Raw genomic sequence first — 19,585 nt, forward strand, 5'->3', positions numbered from 1 at the left:
TAGGCAATGGCATGCAATGTCAAGCGGCAGCTGCCAAAGCCAGCAGAATATTAGCATGCATAAAGAAAGGGATGTATTCCAGAGATAAGACTATAATCCTTCCACTTTATAAAACTCTGGTCCGACCGCATCTGGAGTATTCTGTCCAGTTCTGGTCGCCAGTCCTCAGGAGGGATGTGTTGGAGCTGGAGAGAGTCCAGAGAAGGGCAACTAAACTGATTAGGGGATTGGAGGACCTTAATTATGAAGAGCGTCTGCAATCGCTTGATTTATTCTCCCTGGTGAAGAGACACCTGAGGGGGGACATGATAGCAATTTATAAATATCTCAATGGGGATCTCGGCATAGAAAAACAGCTATTCAGACGAAGGGATTGCATGAGGACTCGAGGGCATACAATGCGATTAGAGGAGAAGCGTTTTAACCTCAGGCAACGTGGGGGGTTCTTTACTGTTAGGGCTACAAGATTGTGGAATTCTCTACCACAAGAGGTGGTTTCTGCGGGAAGTATGGTGGCTTTCAAAAGACTCTTAGACTTACATCTCAAGGATCAGAACATTCAGGGCTATGTGAGATGATTACAGCCACACACACCTACACAGGTTGAACTGGATGGACTATTGTCTTTATTCAACCTCACCTACTATGTAACTATGTATGTATGACCTCAATGCTGTACATGTACAATTTATGGATTATTATTGATGGAAAAGTGTAGTCTGCACTAAACCTCTCTAATTATATATACCTTAAACCAAACTGTAAGATGAATGGTGTGACAGTTTGCCATAAACTTCTAGTTAACAGTTTTTGAAGTGCTCATCAAGAATAGGGAAGGTGTCTCCTTTTTTTTTTCCTCCACTCCACCACCTTAGCCTTGATGTGTCTTGTTTGGAAATGGGTGTAAAATGGGGTGGTTCAAGGCAGCTAGCATAGAGATGCAAGAGGTAAAACATTGTCCCTAAAATCAGTGTGTCACAGCAGTCTTCTTTAAGATGCTTGAAACTGTTTTAAGATGTTGCAGCCATCCAGGGCAAAGCACCAGGTTTGGTCTAACCCTCCTAGATTACCAATTAAAATATTTGGATTTGAAAGCAGATATTATTTAAGTGTTCATTATATAGTGCAGGTCAGCATCAATCAGACTTTGTTCTGTAGCTTTTCCCCAACTTTGAGAGTTTACTCCATCTTGGCACCAGTGTTCACTGCAGTAAGCTATGTGCAAGTAGATATTTGCATTTAGTAAGGAAGAGTGACCCCGCTGCCATGATTACCTGTCGTTCTGTGAGTGTCTCTTGACAGGACACGTTTTTGTTCTGGATTTTTTTGCTTTTCATGTGGGTCGGTGTTCATTGTGATTGATGCTGGATTTCCATAATGGGACATGTTGTAGCAAATTGGATCATGCTTTGCTGGGGTTTCTCGCCTTCCTCTGGATCAACTGCAGGTATAGGATTGTGTATATGGGATTGTTTGGTTGGGTTTTCTTTACTGTTTTTTGTTTTTATTGGTTGAGCCAGATGGACTTCTGTCTTTTTTTTTTTTTTAACCTAACTAACTATATAACTATGTTTCTACTTTTTTTTATTTTTTTTAACCACTTGACCTCTGGAAGATTTACCCCTCTTCATGACCAGGCCACTTTTTGCAGTACTGCATTACTTTAACTATTGTGCAATCATGCAACGCTATACTCAAAATTTTGTAAAATTTGTGTAATTTTTTTCCCCCACAAATAGAGCTTTCTTTTGGTGGTATTTGATCACCACTGCATTTTTATTGTTTGCACTATAAACAAATAAAGACAATTTAAAAAATAATAATTTTTTTTCTACTTTCTGCCATAAAACATATCCTATAAAAATATTTAAAAAAATCAGAATTTCTTCATAAATTTAGCCCGATATGCATTCAGATACATGTTTTTGGTAACAAAAATCCCAATAAGCATATATCGATTGGTTTATGCGAACGTTATAGAATCTATAACCTATTGGATATTGGAATTTTTCGTTTTTAATACTAGTAATGGCAGCAATCAGTGACATATAGCAGGAATGCGATTTTGTGGACATTGTGTTACCCCAAACTTATTCACATGGGAGGGATGGGATGTGGGGGCCCCCTTTCCAGATTCCAATAAGTCACCTCTCACATCCCCCACAACCACTGGACAAAGGTTAGAGGGAAGAGGCGCTTGTCCTCATCAACATGGATGGGCACAAGGTGCTTTGGGGGGGCAATGCACCCCCTCCATAGATGACATGTGGCCTGGTATGGTTTGGGGGGGGAGCAATCACTCATCCTCCCCTTTTCTGGCTTTCCTGGCTGCATGCTTGGATAAGAGTCTGGTATGGATTTTAGGAGGGGGGGGGCCCACAATTTTTTTTACATTTTGTTATGAGGTTCTCCTCAAAATCCAGACCAGGCTCAAAGGGCCTGGTATGGATTGGGGGAGGGGGGCATTCATTTTTTTTTTTTTTTTAACTGGTACTTGTGTTTTCATTCTGCTGTCAGCAGGAAATCCCACTGACAGCAGATGAGTCATGGTTGGTAAGAGGGGTGGAAATTCTGGTGCTTTTGTCATGTCACTGGACAAATCCGAGTCAGCAGCCGCCTTCCATGTGAGTCTCCTGTTTTTTTTTTTTTTTTAGAGCTGGTTCACACCACATAAAACGCACTCCAGATCTGTTGAGGTGCATTTTTGATGCATCTTTATTGCGTTTCCGGATGCTTTTTTTCTTCTTTTTTCATTGTACTTGGGTATGATGCATTTGATGTGTTTTAGATGTGTTCCAGTGCATTCCGGTGCATTTTTGATGCATTTTACCACATTCCAGTACAGTCCAGTGAAGGAAAAATGCAGCATGTTCTACTTTTATTCTGGAATTGGAAACCCTTGAACTAACAGCACTAATGTGACCTATGCCAATGGAAACCATATAACCTACTTTCCATGTTTTTGATAAGAAACATACTACATACACTATTGGAGATCACTCTTGGCAAGCTTTATTTACCCTAGTTAGAGTACAGCAGAAGTTGCCATTGGTGATTTACCACATTGACTCCCGTGGGACCTCCACTTTATCACAGGTGTATACGCTGCTGTAATGGTAGCCATATGTTTTGGTGAGTGTTAAATTCACTTAATGTTGATGGATAGACATCTGAGCACTTTAAGAAGAGTCTTCACGTGTAGTGGCATTGCTTTGCAGATTGCACTTTTCACTAAATTCCAACATTGTTTCTTTTGGAATTTTTCCTTTCTATTATTATACAACAATTTTTGCATTCTTAATATTGGCACTACACTTTATTTTGCTTATTTATTGTTCAAGGCTGGTTTTATTGTCTTTTGTGTACACAGCCTCACCTTTATTGTTTTATACCACAGCACAGCTTTTTTCCACTTAGAATATTTTGGTGTATTTGTTGTATAAAGGGATAAATGTTCAAAACCCTGATGGTACCCAATTTAGAATAAATAAAATAGAACAATACCTAAAGAAGGCAAAACTCCCAGTCTTTTCAGAAGAAATTACTATCAACTTAGATAAGGAGGAGGGAGGTTTCTAAAGAAGAAATAGAACAGGCAGTCAACAGTACAAAGTCTAGTAAAACCCCAGGCCCAGATGGGTATACGTCTTTATATTTTAAAAAGTTTAGAGGGACTAATACCTCATTTACAGGCAAATATGAATTCTATCGGGGGAGATTTGGAGATACGCACTAAAGCTTTAGGGGCCTATGTCACTTCTTCTTAAGGAAGGGAACAATCCAACATTGTGCTCTAGCTTCAGCCCTATATCTTTAATTATTAAAGATATCAAATTATATGATAAAAAAAATTGGCTGAGAGGTTAAAGCCTTTTATGTCAGACTGAATAGAGAAAGACCAAGTGGGTCTTCCTGGGAGGAAAGCAAAGGATAATCTATTGTCTATAATCTATTGGGGAGTGGGGACTATTCTCCTAATGGACAGAACTAGGAAAGGAAAGAAACCAGTGCCTTTTCCATCAATTGGCCTTTGATAGACTGGACTGGGATTATATTCTCTCAACACTAAGATATGTTGGCTTGGGTCCACGTATGTATAAATGGATGGAGGCATTGTACTGCAGACCAACTGCTCAAGTACTGGTGAATGGGACTCCCCCGCAGCCCTTTGCACTTTTTAATAGTATTTGTCAGGGATGCCTACTTTCTCCTTTACTTTTTGTGTTATCTTTAGAACCCCTTTTAGCAACCAATCCAGGCAAATCAAAAAATTGAGGGTATAGAAGTAGCTGGACAGCAACAGAAGGTATCCGCATTTGCAGATGACATTATGCTCTATGTATCTAATCCCATACAGATGCTCCCTAATATTCTAGCTAAACTAAAAAGATATGGAGAACTTTCAAACTTAAAAGTTAATGTAGAGAAATCTGAAATACTAAACATCTCCTCCCCCCCCCCCCCCCAACGGAGCGTAGGGTCCTAAGAACCTCTGTTTCCCTTTGAATGGAAGCGGAAGAGTCTGAAATACTTGGGCATATTCCTACTGGCATCAGTAACAGACTTATACCAAAATAATTACCTACATCTGCTCAATAAAACCAAACAAGATCTGTCGGTAGGTTGTCTTGGTTGGTCAGGATGATTAAAATGGTGACCCTCCTGAAAGCTCTGTGCATTTTTTTTGTGGGTTCACAGGTTGGAGACTTAGGGGTGTGCAGGTTCTCTCCCCTCCCTCCCTCCCTCCCTTTTTTTCCACTTAGAGCAAATGGGTATAGGGAAAAAGTTTACTAGAATTCCAAAATTGGGCTAGAATGGGTTATTAGATGGGTGGGAAAGGGGGATGGAAGGTTTTGAGAGCAAGGAATGGGAAGTGATGGATAGAATTAGGGGGGTTAGCCACATAGGGGTCCCCCTGGAATTTCTTTCGTAATTATTATAAATAGCTTACACTTGGTTTATGTTTTGCTATAGTGATTTTTCTCTCTCTCTCTTTATTATTTGGGGGGGGGGGGGACTGGATGGAGAGGTTGGGGGGAATTTAGACTATAGCTGGGAGAAAGCCGGGGAAAGGTATCTGGAAAAGATATCTGTGTTTTAAATAGGGTCCTCCTCCCACCCCATTTGTCTTAAACCTATTTCTTCTTTCTATGTACTGTAAGCTGGTTATTATATGTATATTGTGGGGTATATGGAATCCTTCGGGACTTTTAATGTTTTTTCTTGTACTTATTTTAAGAATACTACCTGTGTTTTGACTGTTTTGTATTGTTTTTATGTCTTTCATAAATTTAATAAAAATAATTTAAATATATTCTTTTGGTGAACATTTGCATTTAAAAGTGCTTGGGTTTTAGGGATGTCATCTGATTGACCATGATTTGCATGTTGAAAATCTTTGAAACCTACACCATCAGGTACTGCAAAAGCATTATTTTTTTGATATGAATATATTTTTATATACATAAGATTTCTGAGAAATGTAGATATTATTTAATAATCAAAGACATTTGGCAATATAATTTACAGAAACACAACAGACAAAATAGAAAAAAATTGCATTTAGAGTTTTTTTTTTTTTTTTTTAATTTAAGCATGCCATGTGTAAACATCCAAAGGGCATGAGACTGCTTCTGGGCACCACTTTCTTGAATGTAATTTCAGCAGCCCCAGCAGATTCAGAGCTGTTACTCAAGTAACACTTTATAGTATTCCCCTTAGCTCTTGAACATACATAGTTAGTAATGTTGAAAAAAGACACAAGTCCATCTAGTTTAACCAATAAAAAAAAGAAAAAAAAAAAAAAACATACAATCCCATATACACAATCCTATACTTACAGTTGATCCAAAGGAAGGTGAAAAGCCCCAGCGAAGCATGATCCAATTTGCTCCAACAGGGGAAAAATTGCCCGGAACCACCTATGGAGAGAGTCCATTTCACATTTTCACAGCTCTTACTGTGAAAAAAACCTTTTCGTATTTGGAGATGAAATCTCTTTTCCTCTAGATATAAAGAGGGCCCCCTTGTCCTGTGTAAAGACCTTAAAGTGATAAACTTAACACCAGGTTCACTATATGGACCACTTATACTGTATATTTATACATGTTGATTATATTCCTCTTTAATCTCCTCTTCTCAAAAGAGAATAAACTCAGTTCCTCTAATCTATCCTCATAGCTGAGCTCTTTCATTCCTAATATCAGTAAGAGTAAGAAGAGCTTTGCCCTGGCAAATACATAAAACATTATGTAGAAGAGTTTAAAAAGGTGTGGAGGAGCTTGGCAATCAAAGACAGTAATTAGGCACTCCCAAAAGAGGAAAAGGCTATGATACACAAGAAGGGAAGGGCCAAATTAGGGATTTATTCTTCTCTGAGCAATAACAATTCCTATTAAGATCAAAAGCAGATGTAGCACCCTAAAAGGTAGGTTCTAGGCAAAGTATAGTGGGCCTTAGCTGCCTTACAGCAGGGCCATGATTTTCAGCTGGGCTGTCATGTCTCCCAGGTGTAGCTGTTGAGACTGGCAAATCTCCCCACTGTGCTCCATGAGAGGGTTCTCATTGGGCAGTGGAGGAAACTCAGCCAATGGCACACTCAGGCCTGTATCTACCCCAGAAAGGCAGATTCTGCCGCACAGGATTCTGGGAGTGGGTATAAGTTTGAGAGGAGCGCATGATGCAGTGTCTTTGGCGGGAAGCAGAGTCCCAGGAGGGAGAGTACGGCTGGATCGGGTGTCCCGGACGGCTTGCCTGAGGGGACTGAGTGAGCTGAGCTGAGCTGCAGAGAGGATCCGGTGTGCTGAGCAGCAGAGCAGAGGGGGTCCAGTTTCAGGAAAGCATTCCCAGTTTGTGAGTACTGTAAACTACCCCTGGGGATCTGCCTAGCAGAGGGGACCACTCCAGTGAAGGTCCAAAGGATACAGGAGCCAGCTAGCTGTAAAGGGGGTGCCAGAGTTGACCCTAAAGTGTAGAGGAGGTGCCTAGTGAGAGGACCCTGAAGTTCAGAGGGGGTACCTAGTGAGAGGACCCTGAAGTTTAGAGGGGGTGCCTAGTGAGAGGACCCTGAAGTTCAGAGGGGGTCCCTAGTGAGAGGACCCTGAAGTGTATAGGGGAGGCCAGTGGTTGGGCCCTGAAGAGTTCAAGTGTACAGCGTGCAGAGTGCAGTGTACAGTGTTGAGATTTGCAGCAAGCACAAGCAGTTACAAAGAGCTACCTCAGTCAGTGAAGGGCTGGGGGGAGCTGTTTACAGGACTTTTGAGCTAATCAGAGTGTCAAGAGTCAAGTCTCAGTACAGTCCAGGACGTTTTGAGCTAACCAGAGTGTCAAAAGTCAAATTCAAGCACAGTTCAGCAAGTCAATATTTTTTAAGCGCCAGCAAGCGTTGATCGGCATCCAGCTGGCATCAAGACAGCGCTAACAGGCATTATTCTGCAAAGTGTCCCAGTTGTACCTAGTTGAGCCAGAGGAGTATCCCACTCATTCCCTTCTCCAATCCCCATTATCAAATAAAGAATACAAACCAAAGATGCTGGAATGGTCATTCAAATCTCACACTTGGGTATTCAGCTTAAATGGGCTGAAGGTGTCACCGATAACAATGGCAGACCCACATCAGGCCCAATGCCTGAAAAACCTGCTACACAAATTTCAATTGAACAAAAAAAACATGTAATAAAAGGAAAACACACCAAGTAAGCATTTTAAATACTTAATTTTCTATGCTTTTGCCTGCAATTGATTAAGCTGGTGACAAGGACTCTTTAAGCATCATTGTAATACTATCCACTGCTTAAATTAAACCTTTGCTTTGCCTATTCAGGGAAAAGAAAAATGTCTGTTTTAACCCCACCACTTCATCTCCAACAGCATTTACTTAGCTTTCCTTTGCTCCTCTACTTATGCCTTAAGAGTTGGAACCTGAAGGAAATACCCAGGACTGGGTATGGAGGGGCATATATCTTGGTTATGTGACAGCACTAGGCCAATTAGCATTATCACGCACCACTCAGGGATACCATGGACCTGTGTAAGCTGTGATTGTAGCCTATAAAGGGCTTTCCAGTGTAACAGTGAAAGGGAGAAAAATATATGCTACAAGGGGGGGGGGGGGGGGGTAATTAAAGTGAACCTATTGATTTGTTCTACATGATGCATTGTTGCTGGCACACCGGTAGCAGAGTTTCTTGCAAAAAGATAAAGAGAAAATATATGGCACAGAATCATGTGACTTAAGACTGTAGAACCATCTAACAGGAGTTTGAATGCAACATATTACATAAACATAGCAAAAATAAGAACCACAGCCATTTTTATTTAAATCTGTAATGTAAAAATAAGTTAAGTCTCATGAGGCATTTGTCTCTTTAAAGCGGAGTTCCGGGCACAGAAGTCATTTTTTACTAAACATACCCCCGGGAAAGTCAGGGCTAGCACATTCCACAATGGCTAGCCTCTGATCTGTCCCGGTTCGCACTTACCTTTTAGAAGAAATACTTACTTATAAAATTTCTTCCACAGCGTTTCCATCTCTCTTGTGGGCAGCTGAAGCCGGCGCGGTCCTCTTCTGTGTCTTCTTCCGCGTCTTCTTGTCCCAGAATGCGCCTGCACCGGCCCCTCTCGTCACTTCCGGTGTGGCGCCGCATTCCTCCACAGCTTCTGGGCATGCCCAGAAGCTGTTTAGCAGGGGAATGCGGCGTCGCCCGGAAATGACGAGCGGGGCCGGTGCCGTCGCATTGATTCCTGGGAGCTATGACGTTCAGCTCCCAGGAATCATAGCGAGACAGGAAGTGACGGGGTGAGCCGCGGCTCCGAGGGAGGAAGTACTCTGAGGTGAGTATCTTCGATCTTCAATTACAAGGTAAGTAAACAAAAAAAAAAAATAACTATCCAATTCCTTTTCAGGTGATGTCTACCTAGCGGAGGGGCACAAAAAAAAATATTGTTTTTGTGCCCGGAACTCCGCTTTAAGTATCACTGTCATCACTATAATATTTACACTTTCACTTAGGCTGGATAATAGGTCCCCTCTATCACCTTTGCCTATTCACAGAATGCTTTGTATTCTAAGAATAATTCACGGGGGTGTGGTCTGACGGCCGAGGAGAATGGCTGCCTAATACCGGAGCTCCGGCAGCTAACGGGACAACAAATGAGCCTCCACTGCTGAGCAGACACAGCAATGGGGAAATCCCGCAACAGCTCTGGATCCCACTCGCGCTCCCCGTGGGAACCAGCCAAGCAATTGAGCTGTCAAATACCCAAGATATTCTGGACACAATCCCCCAGCATGGTGGCATCTTCTCAGACAAACACACAAGCTTCCGGCTATGCTGCATCTCAGGACCTCAGAAATCGACAACACTGGTAAGCGATCTCCCTCTACGGTTATGAGTAAGCGGCTGTGTGCGCCGTGAAACGCGTTAACCTGGATTACCTGTTCCCTGCACTGTCTGTCCACATTTGATTTGAAGAATAAAAGTATTCCAATTGTTTTCATCTACCTGAGTGCGGTTCCACTACTTCTTTTGCACTTTATCCGGATGGCGGGTCTTACCAGCACCAGGTCGGACTGATACACCTGAGCGGCTCTGTTTCTCCTATTATCCAAGCGATCTCCCTCTGCCACTAGCCCCAGCACAACACACATCTCTCAGCCTACAAGATCTGCACTCAGTAGCAGCCAGACATTAAGAAGAGCCTATCTGCAGCATTCTCAGCAGCCATATCGGATCTCCGCCATGACATCCAAGCCATAACTGAGAGGGTACAAGAGGTGGAAACAATTACCTCTCACCAAGAAGAACACATTCACCAGCTTCACACAGTGCAAGATGCCCAGACACTCCAAATGAGGGATTTACATAGACACATGGAGGACATAGACACATGGAGGACAATAGGGGCTGCATAAATAACCTCAGAGTCCGTGGCATCCCTGAAACAGTGGAGGAAGATCAAATACAGCAATTGGTCATGGCCATCTTGAATGGTCTCCTAGACAGACCCCAAGCCACTGTGATTGGGATGGAAAGGATTCATCAGGCACTACGTCCAAAAGCAGAAAAAAAGCTATACTGGAAGGGACCAATAGACAAAAAGAGAGCCTTTTGAGGATGGATAAAGAAACCACAGGGTCACGAGTGAAATAGAATGTGTTTTATTGGTGTAAATAATACACAGTTTTAGACTATGGTTCAAGCAGAGGAGTACAGAGGTGTGGTTAGTGCAAATAAGGGTGTATATAGAATAACACTTGTGGTGTAACCAACGTAGTGAGAGGTGGTAAAAATGATCCAAGTCATGTGATATACAATATGATACAGTAAGATGTATAAGTTTACATTTAGATTGCAATTAATCAAACAGCACAGTACAATAAGATGTATAAGGCTGGCCATACATGTTCAACCTTTGTTGTACAATTTTCTGTTAGATCCACCACAAACCACACAATGTGAAGTCAAAGCTAAACAACACTCTTACTTGCATCCAATTAGGCAGGCCTTCGTACCACATACTTGAAGGTAAATTTCAAGAAAATTGTACAGAAAATTGTATGAAAATTGTATCATGCATGGCCAGCCTAAGTTACATATAGATTGCAATGAATCAATCGGACGTCTGTTGGGGGGGACGGCACTGGTAGAGAGATCCCTCAGGCTTAGTGCCTACAATTAACCGTGTGGATAATCGGTATGAGGGGGGAACATAGGTAACCAGTGTCAATGACAGGACTATGGTATGCACGGGCTGGAAGTGCCAGAGGTTGGCAAAGATACACTGGAGTTCCAATGAGCAGTGTAGTATCACAGGGGAGATGTGTGTGAGTGTCCCACAGGTTGGCCGAACTTGGACCGGTATTCGTGGGTTAAAGGTGCCAGGGATCTGGCAGGGTTACACTGATTGTCCAGGAAACAGTGTAGTGCCCCAGGGGATGTAGGTGTCCCACAGGTTGGCCAATCGAGGGCCGTTTTCTGTCAGGTATTCCTAGGATGGGGCCGGGCTCCAGGTGGGAAATGTGGAGAGATAAAGGGGGGGGGGGAGGAGGGAGGATGAGAGAGCAAGATGGAAAAGTTGCTCGCAGAACAAGGTAGAGCGGGATACTCAAGTAAGTACAATGAGGTAATGAAGAGGATGGGGGTGTGCTTATTTAATCCTGCAGAGGTAATAGGTAAGCCCTTGTGTAAGGGGGTCAATTGACAGTACCTTAGTCCTGGGTGCACAACCCTGCCTGATTCCTGTTACTTCTGTGTAGTCCATCTCTCTCTGAAGCGAGGGGATGGATGAGTCACCGCTCTACACCGCTGCTCCGCTGCTGTCGGTCCTTCCTGAGCCTTCTTGAGTCTCTTCTTTGAGTGCGTTGATTCCTGGGGTCCTGGGGGTCTGGGTGGGGCTCTCTGTAGTGTCCGTGGGATCACTGGGGTCCTGGGGTGGGATGCGAAAGCGGAGGAGACAGTGCGCCGCTGTCTATGGGTCCGCCTGTGGGTGTGCTGTTGCCGGTCTCCGCCCATCCTTGTCCGTGTGCTAATGACGTCAACATGTTTTGCATAGATAATGCATAGCTTCGTTTGGGCACCTTCCCTGCACATCAAAGACCCAGGCAGAAGTCCTAGCCCCCACCATGTCACAAAATTCTGATCTACAGGTAAGTTTGATAAGTTTGATATACAGATCATTATATAGAACTGTTTCTTATATATGTATGTTAACACTGCTTAACCCCCCCACATTAAGTACAAGTTGAAATTCTACATACATTTCCCCATTATGGTATATCCCTTCTGCATCTGGCCATATATAAGATTTCTTACCTACCTAATATGAACACAAATATCCTGTAACTCCTTCCTTGCTATCTTAAAATTGAGTTAACAAATAAAGAAGGTCTCCCTATTCACTGAATTACATTTCCAGATTTCACAGACAATGGGTTCTATATATCTGTGTTATGATTTCCACATGCAAAACTCACGTCAGAATGAAAACACCAGAAAATATTAGCCATATAGATAACTAGGAGAGACTCATGAACCCTGTGATACAATCCTATGATTCTTCAGCATATTACCTCTCCCCCTTTTTTTTTGCCATTACCTCTCAGGATGCTCTTGAGAAATCCAATGTTTTTGTAATAACACCTCTGCATAGGGTCTTCATAGTATGTGTACATGTCCTACTGCATTAGGATATGTGAATTTCCTATCCATGGCAATTTAAAGTAACCTACTTCCCTTCTGGCTTTAAACAAGGGATATTTGCCTTCTTGCCGACAGTTTCATTTACACTCTCATTAGAATACTCTAGCTGATCCGAGCTAATGTATAACACAGGTAGTCTAATATTATGAGTCATATCCCACATATGGATATTAGATATAGTTAGAGAATAATATTGGCTCTTGGGTTCTTCTCCTGATCTCCATCCCATGCCAATCTCCTTTGTTTTCACCGATGGTAAACTTGATTTCCGGTATAACTATATGCTGCAATGCTTATGATAGGACCTAGACCTATGCGATACATCAGTCAGCTATTAATTTCATAATTGTTAGACAGTTGCTAGAGTTATTTGCTGGATGTTTTGGTTTCACTGTCTTGTTACTAAAAAATTCCTTCTGTGGTTAAAATGTGAATTCCTGTGAATTAAATGTGAATTTTGAATATTACATGTGTCTCTACCTGATAATTATTAATTAAATTACATCACTCTTAATGCCTGCGGATAATATGACGTACCACAACTCACTTGACAGGCAATTTGACACGGGTACAGAGCAAGGACACCTATCTCTCATACCAAATATAACTCCATTTCTACACTTCACACTGTGTATAGACAGATTTCCACTGATGAGGTCGCCCCCTCTCACATGACAGTGTCCCCTAGCTAGCCAAAGCTACCTAGTATCCCTATATACAGACTACGCTTACCCACAGTGGTCTGTAACCCTAGGACTTACCTCAATGCCATTGACTTCTTCTGGAATTTTCCAACCTTCTTGAAGGACAGGGTAGCTGGTTCTTCCCTGTCACCAGAATACCCCCTCCTACCACCTTCCAGCCAACATACCCCCTTTTTTCTCCCCACCTCACTGTTAGATTACAAATTTATAAATGTCCTCACTAATCAGCTCCTCCTTCTTTCTACTAATGGAGGCCCTAATCCAGCCCTCTAAGACCTTAACACTAGTCTCATAGTTACATAGTTAGTCAGGTTGAAAAAATACGCAAGTCCATCTGGTTCAACCAACAAAAAAAAAACAAACAGTATTGAAAACCCAACCATACAATCCCATATACACAATCCTATACCTGCAGTTGATCCAGAGGAAGGCAAAAAAAAAAAAAAAAAAACAGCAAAGCATGATCCTATTTGCTACAGCAGGGGAAAAAAAACTTCCTTTCTGCAATCGGATATTCTATGAAATCAACTTTACCTAAAAAAAAAATGTATACCCACTTATATTAAGTACACCCAGGAAAGAATCCAGGCCTTTTTTAAAGCAATCTAATGAGCTAACCAGAACCACCTCTGGAGGAAGTCTATTCCACAATTTCACAGCTCTTACGGTGAAGAAACCTTTCCATATTTGGAGACAAAATCTGTTTTCCTCTAGACGTAAAGAGTGCCCCCTTGTCCTCTGTGTTGACCTTAAAGTGAACAACTCAACACCAAGTTCACTATATGGACCCCTTGTGTACAGTATTTATACATGTCCCCCTTAATCTCCTCTTTTCAAGAGAGAATACATTCAGTTCCTCTAATCTTTTCTCAAAGCTGAGCTCCTCCATGCCTCATATCAGTTTGGTTGCCCTTCTCTGCACTTTCGCCAGTTCCCCGATATCCTTTTTAAGAACTGATGCCCAAAACTGAACTGCATATTCCAGATGAGGTTTTACTAATGATTTCTACAGGGGCAAAATTATATCACTCTCTCTGGAGTCCATGCCTCTTTTAATACAAGAAAGGACTTTGCTTGCTTTGGAAACCGCAGCTTGGCATTGCATGCTATTATTAAGCTTTTGATCTACCAGGACACCCAGATCCTTCTCCGCTATGGATTCCCCCAGTTCTACTCCCCCTAGTATGTATGATGCATGCATATTCTTAGCCCCCAAGTGCATAACTTTACATTTATCAACATTAAACCTCATTTGCCACATAGTTGCCCAATGAAACAGTGCATTGAGGTCAGCTTGTAAGTTGGAAACATCCTGTAAAAAAGTTATTCCACTGCAAAGCTTGGTGTCATCTGCAAAGACTGAAATGGTACTCTTAATCCCAGACCCTATATCATTTATAAAGATATTAAAAAGTAAGGGTCCCAAAACTGAACCTTGGGGTACTCCACTAATAAACTTAGACCATTCAGAGTAAGAATCATTAACCACTACTCTCTGAATTCTAGACAATTTTCTATCCAATTACAAACCGATCTTTCCAAACCAGTAGACTTTACCTTACACAATAGCCGTGTGTGGGAAACTGTGTCAAACGGTTTTGCAAAATCCAAGTATACTACATCCACAGCCACCCCTCTGTCCAAGGTTTTACTTACCACCTCATAAATTCTCTCGATAAATGCGCAGGGCTTAAATATACCGGAAAAATAAACCCAGCTTCTCTTGTTGATGAGAAAGCTTAAAGCTGACAGCTGAGCAATAACATACCAAAATTGACCAATCAATACTTTCCAATTGGTTATCATGCCACCAATAATGTAGCAAAGACCAAAGGAGTTTCCATCCTGATCTCCAAAAATCTCCTAATAACCATAAATGAGGTCCTAAACGATAAAGAGGTGATAAAGAGGGGAGATTCATATTTGATAAAGGCAACCTCCATGATAGGCGTATTACGCTAGGGAACTTGTACTGTCCTAACTCAAAACAAGTATCCTTTCATGACTCGATAGTAAACCATCTAGCTACCTTCCAGACTGACATATTAGTGCTTTAAGGGGACTTTAACATCCCCTACAACCCCTATTGGACACCTCTACTGACACTTCCTCATTACCCTATAAGGCCCTTAAACATATTAATCTTCTTCTACACGTAGCACCCTCCTAGGTAGGTGCTAGTGAGAGAGTCTAGTTTTTGCCTCTGTCTGCCTATCAGAGGAGCTGCAGGCAAATCTATATTGCTCTCTGCCTACCAGAAAGCAGGATCTGTTAGGGAGGTCTGCTTATTGTGATTACTATGCGATTCATTCTGTCTAGAGAGAGTTTCACACTGGTCCAATAGGGAGGGATGTTGGACAGTGGAAGGAAACCTAACCAATGAATACATAGGCTTTGATACAGTCCTGGTAATTGGCAGAGACAGGTTGTCTCGGTGCATTCTGGGATACTGCATAAAAGCAAGGAGCACATGTGCTGCGGGGTCTTTGGCTGGAGAGCAGAGTCCTGTAGGGAGGGTGGCAACTGCCTCCTCCTCTGTAGCAGTGGCACATGGCCTCAGGAGGTCGTCCTAAGGGCCAGCGAATAGGAGGTGAATTTAGAGGTCCAGGAGAGCTGACTGAAGGGGAGACACTGGAGACCCTGGAAAAACAGTATTGTGAGTACAGGGGATTATGTCAAGGGGCCTGACCTGAGGGGGGCCACCCCAGGAGTAGGATAGTCAGTGGACAGGTGTCAGCAGCCAAAAAAGAGGATACTAAGGAGGGATAACCTGAAGATACACTTCATCAAGTCATCTGGAAAAGCGACTTAAAGCTAGATTCACCTCAGTGGCGAGGTGGATCAACAGCCTGGCTGTACCAAGAGATTGGAGTCCTTGAATCTGGTGCATAGTTAATTCGGAGTATCCCACTATTCCCTTTTCCCATCCCTAATTTATCAATAAAACACAAAAGCAAACTACATACCCCTGGACTGAATATTGAATGAGCCAAGAAGGAAAGTGATTTAAGATTGCTAATGGTAACCCAGGGGGACCTGTAAGTGTGAAATTCAGCAGTCCTCAAGGGGGCAGTGCTACATACAGCATCTGCTAGTACATGATACGTGGCGGACTCTCCACCCTGATACCCAAAACTACACCTACTTCTCTGCACCTCATAATAGGAATTCCAGACTTGACTCCTTTTTTTGTCCCAAACAGATCTCGGCTTTCTTTCAAAATGTACCATCGAACCTATGATCTTGTCACATCATAACTCGGTGACCATGACTTTGACCTTTCCGGAATGTGCATCATGCACAAAGTAATAGTCTCTGGAGGCTTCCCTTTTTTAACCACTTTACGTCTGCTCACAGTAATATTACTGCGGCAGAGTGGCTCGTTATCGTCTGACGACGTAGTACTACGTCGTCAGACACTCCCCCTTCTGGGCGGCGCTTGCGTGCCGCCGGAGGCTCGCTCCCGCTGTTTTCATTCACAGCGGGAGTCGGGCCAGGGGAGGAGCAGCGGCGATCGCCGCTGCTCTTACCCGATCGTCTGGGATCGAGTCTGGAGATCCGCCCGCTGTGTGTAAACACAGCGGGCGGATCTCCATAGTGACAGGGAGTGACAGATCGGACTGTTCAGCATAGCTGGACATCCGACCTGTCCATGACTCACTCAGTCACCTCCCCCCCTACACGTCAGTAAGCACCAGGCATACATTAACCCCTCCCTCTCCAATAAAATTAACCCCTTCCCTGCCAGTGTCATTTTTACAGTAACAGTGCATATATATAGCACTGATTACTGCAGTAATGTCACTGGTACCCCCAAAAGTGTCAAAAATGTCAGTCAAGGGTCCGATCTGTCCGCCGCAATGTCGCAGTCCCGCAAAAAAAAATCGCAGATCGCCGCCATTACCCGTTAAAAAAAAAAACACCAAAAATGACAGAAATCTTTCCCTTTGTTAGTAAACGCAATAACTTTTGCGCAAACCAATCAAAATACGCTTATTGCGATTTTTTTTACCAAACATATGTAGCATAAAACAAATTGGCCAAAAATTTTTTAAAAAATTGGTTTTTACATCTTTTTTGGGGGGAATTTCATATAAAAAAAATGTTAAAAATATTGTTATTTTTTCAAAATAAATGCTCTTTTTTTGTTTATAGCGCAAAAAGTAAAAATCGCACAGGTGATCAAATACCACCAAAAGAAAGCTCTGTTTGTGGGAAAAAAAGGACGTAAATTTCGTTTGGGTACGGCGTCGCACGACCGCGCAATTGTCAGTTGAAGTCGCACAGCGCCGAATCGCAAAAAGTGGCCTGGACGGAAGACAGCAAAATCCTCCGGTGGTAAAGTGGTTAATGACATAATGCAATTGTCTCAACTCAATTCACACATATTTCAAGCAAAATGCAAACCCTGCTCTATCCCCAATTCCTATTTGGAAAGCATACAAATGTGTTATCAGGGGAGAACTCATAGCTTTAGCCGCGCGTAGATGGAAGAAAAAAAAAAAGGCTCATGTAGAAAACCTAATGCAACAAATCCAGACCCTGGAAGCAACGCATAAACAAACCCGAGCAATACAAACACTACAGGAGCTGCTTTCAGTTAGAAAGGAACTCCTAAATTAACTAGACCACATAGACGTAAATATGTTCTAACCAAAAAATTGTTCTATGAGCAAGGTAATAAAAGTGGTAAATTTCTTGCCCAATCTCTTCATTAGAAGAAAGCTGCCACTACCATTCGCCACATCAAATCCCCAGGAGGTAAACTTCTCACATCTACAGATGAGATTGCCACACAATTTGACAACAACTCATCAGCGACTTCTTTGCCAAATACAGCCCCAAACCGATGTCTCCAACAGAATTTCAAAAACTAGACCAATCACTTACAGTTTAGCAATGAACATTAGCCTTAAAACAATTAAAAATAGGAAAGAACCTTGGCCCTGAGGGGTTCTCTGAATCATACTAAAAAACCTTTGCTGACACTCTCTCCCTTTCCTTCCTATCAGCCTTCAACTCTTTGACTTCAAAACTATTAGGCCTCCAAGGCCTTCTGGAAGCACATATTACAGTAGTTCCCAAGGACGGCCCACACAAGTAACAAACTATAGGCCTATTTCATTGATAGTCACAGAAAAAATCCGGCGCTTACCAATTGGTGAAGGTGAAGAGTACAGTGCCTTACTGATCCTGAGCTGCTGTAGGAAGACCCCTTGGGAGGGGGGCAACAGAAAAAAGCCACACAAGTAGAGAGAAAGCGCTGACAGGAGCAGGCTACCTGATGCTGGTTTCCACTAGCAGTGTCCTAAACAGTGAGCACTAAGAGACTAGCTCATAAAAATTCAACGTTTATTATAAATCCAAAGTAATAAAACGGAGTAAGCCAGATCTATAAAAAGAGTTCCACTACTGCAATGATGCAGGGGGTAGGGTACCTTTTAAAAGGGAGCCTCGATCCGTCCTCCACAATGGGGTCTGCACTTGAGCAGTAAGATGTAGCAGGCAGAAGGGTGCTCTCTCCGGTGAAGGGGGGGGGGGGAGTTGTGGAGTGCCGCTTGATGGAGGAGGGGTGCAATCTGGCCGAGTGACCGGGATTGATGTTCAATGTAGCGTGCCTCAGCCATGGGACGCTCCAGTCCGGTCACTGTCCACCTGTTGCTGCACTGGGTGATGACGTCCTTCACCGTGCTTAGGTTTCGAGCATCAGGGGGAGGAGGCAGAAGAAGAGGCAAGCATCTGAGGTCGTCCTGTGGCTATAGCAACATGTTTCGCTCACATGAGGCTTGACAAGGACGGATCGAGGCTCCCTTTTAAAGGTACCCTACCCCTGCATCATTGCAGTAGTGGAACTCTTTTTATAGATCCGGCTTACTCTGTTTTATTACTTTGGATTTATAATAAACTTTGAATTTTTATGCGCTTGTCTCTTAGTGCTCACTGGTTAGGGCACTGCTAGTGGAAACCAGCATCAGGTAGCCTGCTCCTGTCAGCGCTTTCTCTCTACTTGTGTGGCTTCTATCTCATTGATAAACATCAATCTAAAAATCTTTGCAAAAATCTTAGCAAATCGCCTTTCCTCCCTTATACCCCAACTTATTAACAACGATCAAGTACACTTCATTCCAGGCAGAGAGGCCAGGGATAATACCCCGAAAGCCCTAAATTTACATTACTGGCTATCTAAAACCAAAAATAAGGGGTTCTTCCTGTCAAGAAGATGTTTGACAGAGTGGCCTGGGACTTCATGCAAGCAGGACTGACGCATATTGGAATACAACACAACATGCTCAACTTTATTCTTGCACTATATTCTACCCCAATCGCCAAAGTTAGAGTCAATCGCCACCTGTCGGATGCCTTCTCTATTTCTCATGCCACTAGGCAAGAAGGGTTCCCTCTTTCACCACTTTTATTAATGCTCCTGCTGGAACCCCTACTAAACCGACTCATGAACAACCACAATATCAAGGGGGTTGATGTTATAGGACATACATATAAAAAAGCAGCATTTGCCAATGATATTCTACTTTTCCTCACTAACCCACAACTTACTATCCCCAATCTACTTAATGACTTTAAACACTACACATTGCCTAATTTGCAAATCAATTTTTCTAAATCATTTGCTTTAAATGTGACGTTGCCGAAGTCTGAGGTGACTGCCTGCAAATCTAGTTT

General features: G+C 42.6%; 1 long non-coding RNA gene across 1 annotated transcript in view; it reads right to left on the bottom strand.

Annotated features, from left to right (window-relative positions):
• The window catches only part of LOC309557141, an 891,454-nt gene that overhangs the window by 296,550 nt on the left and 575,319 nt on the right, over positions 1 to 19,585 (bottom strand). Inside the window, exon 2 of the long non-coding RNA XR_014225365.1 lies at positions 1,385 to 1,491. This is a non-coding gene — a long non-coding RNA (uncharacterized lncRNA). The remainder of the gene's footprint in view (positions 1 to 1,384; positions 1,492 to 19,585) is intronic.

The sequence above is a fragment of the Pelophylax lessonae genome (assembly GCF_965119305.1).
Source record: "Pelophylax lessonae genome assembly, chromosome: 5".
NCBI classification, from domain to species: domain Eukaryota; kingdom Metazoa; phylum Chordata; class Amphibia; order Anura; family Ranidae; genus Pelophylax; species Pelophylax lessonae.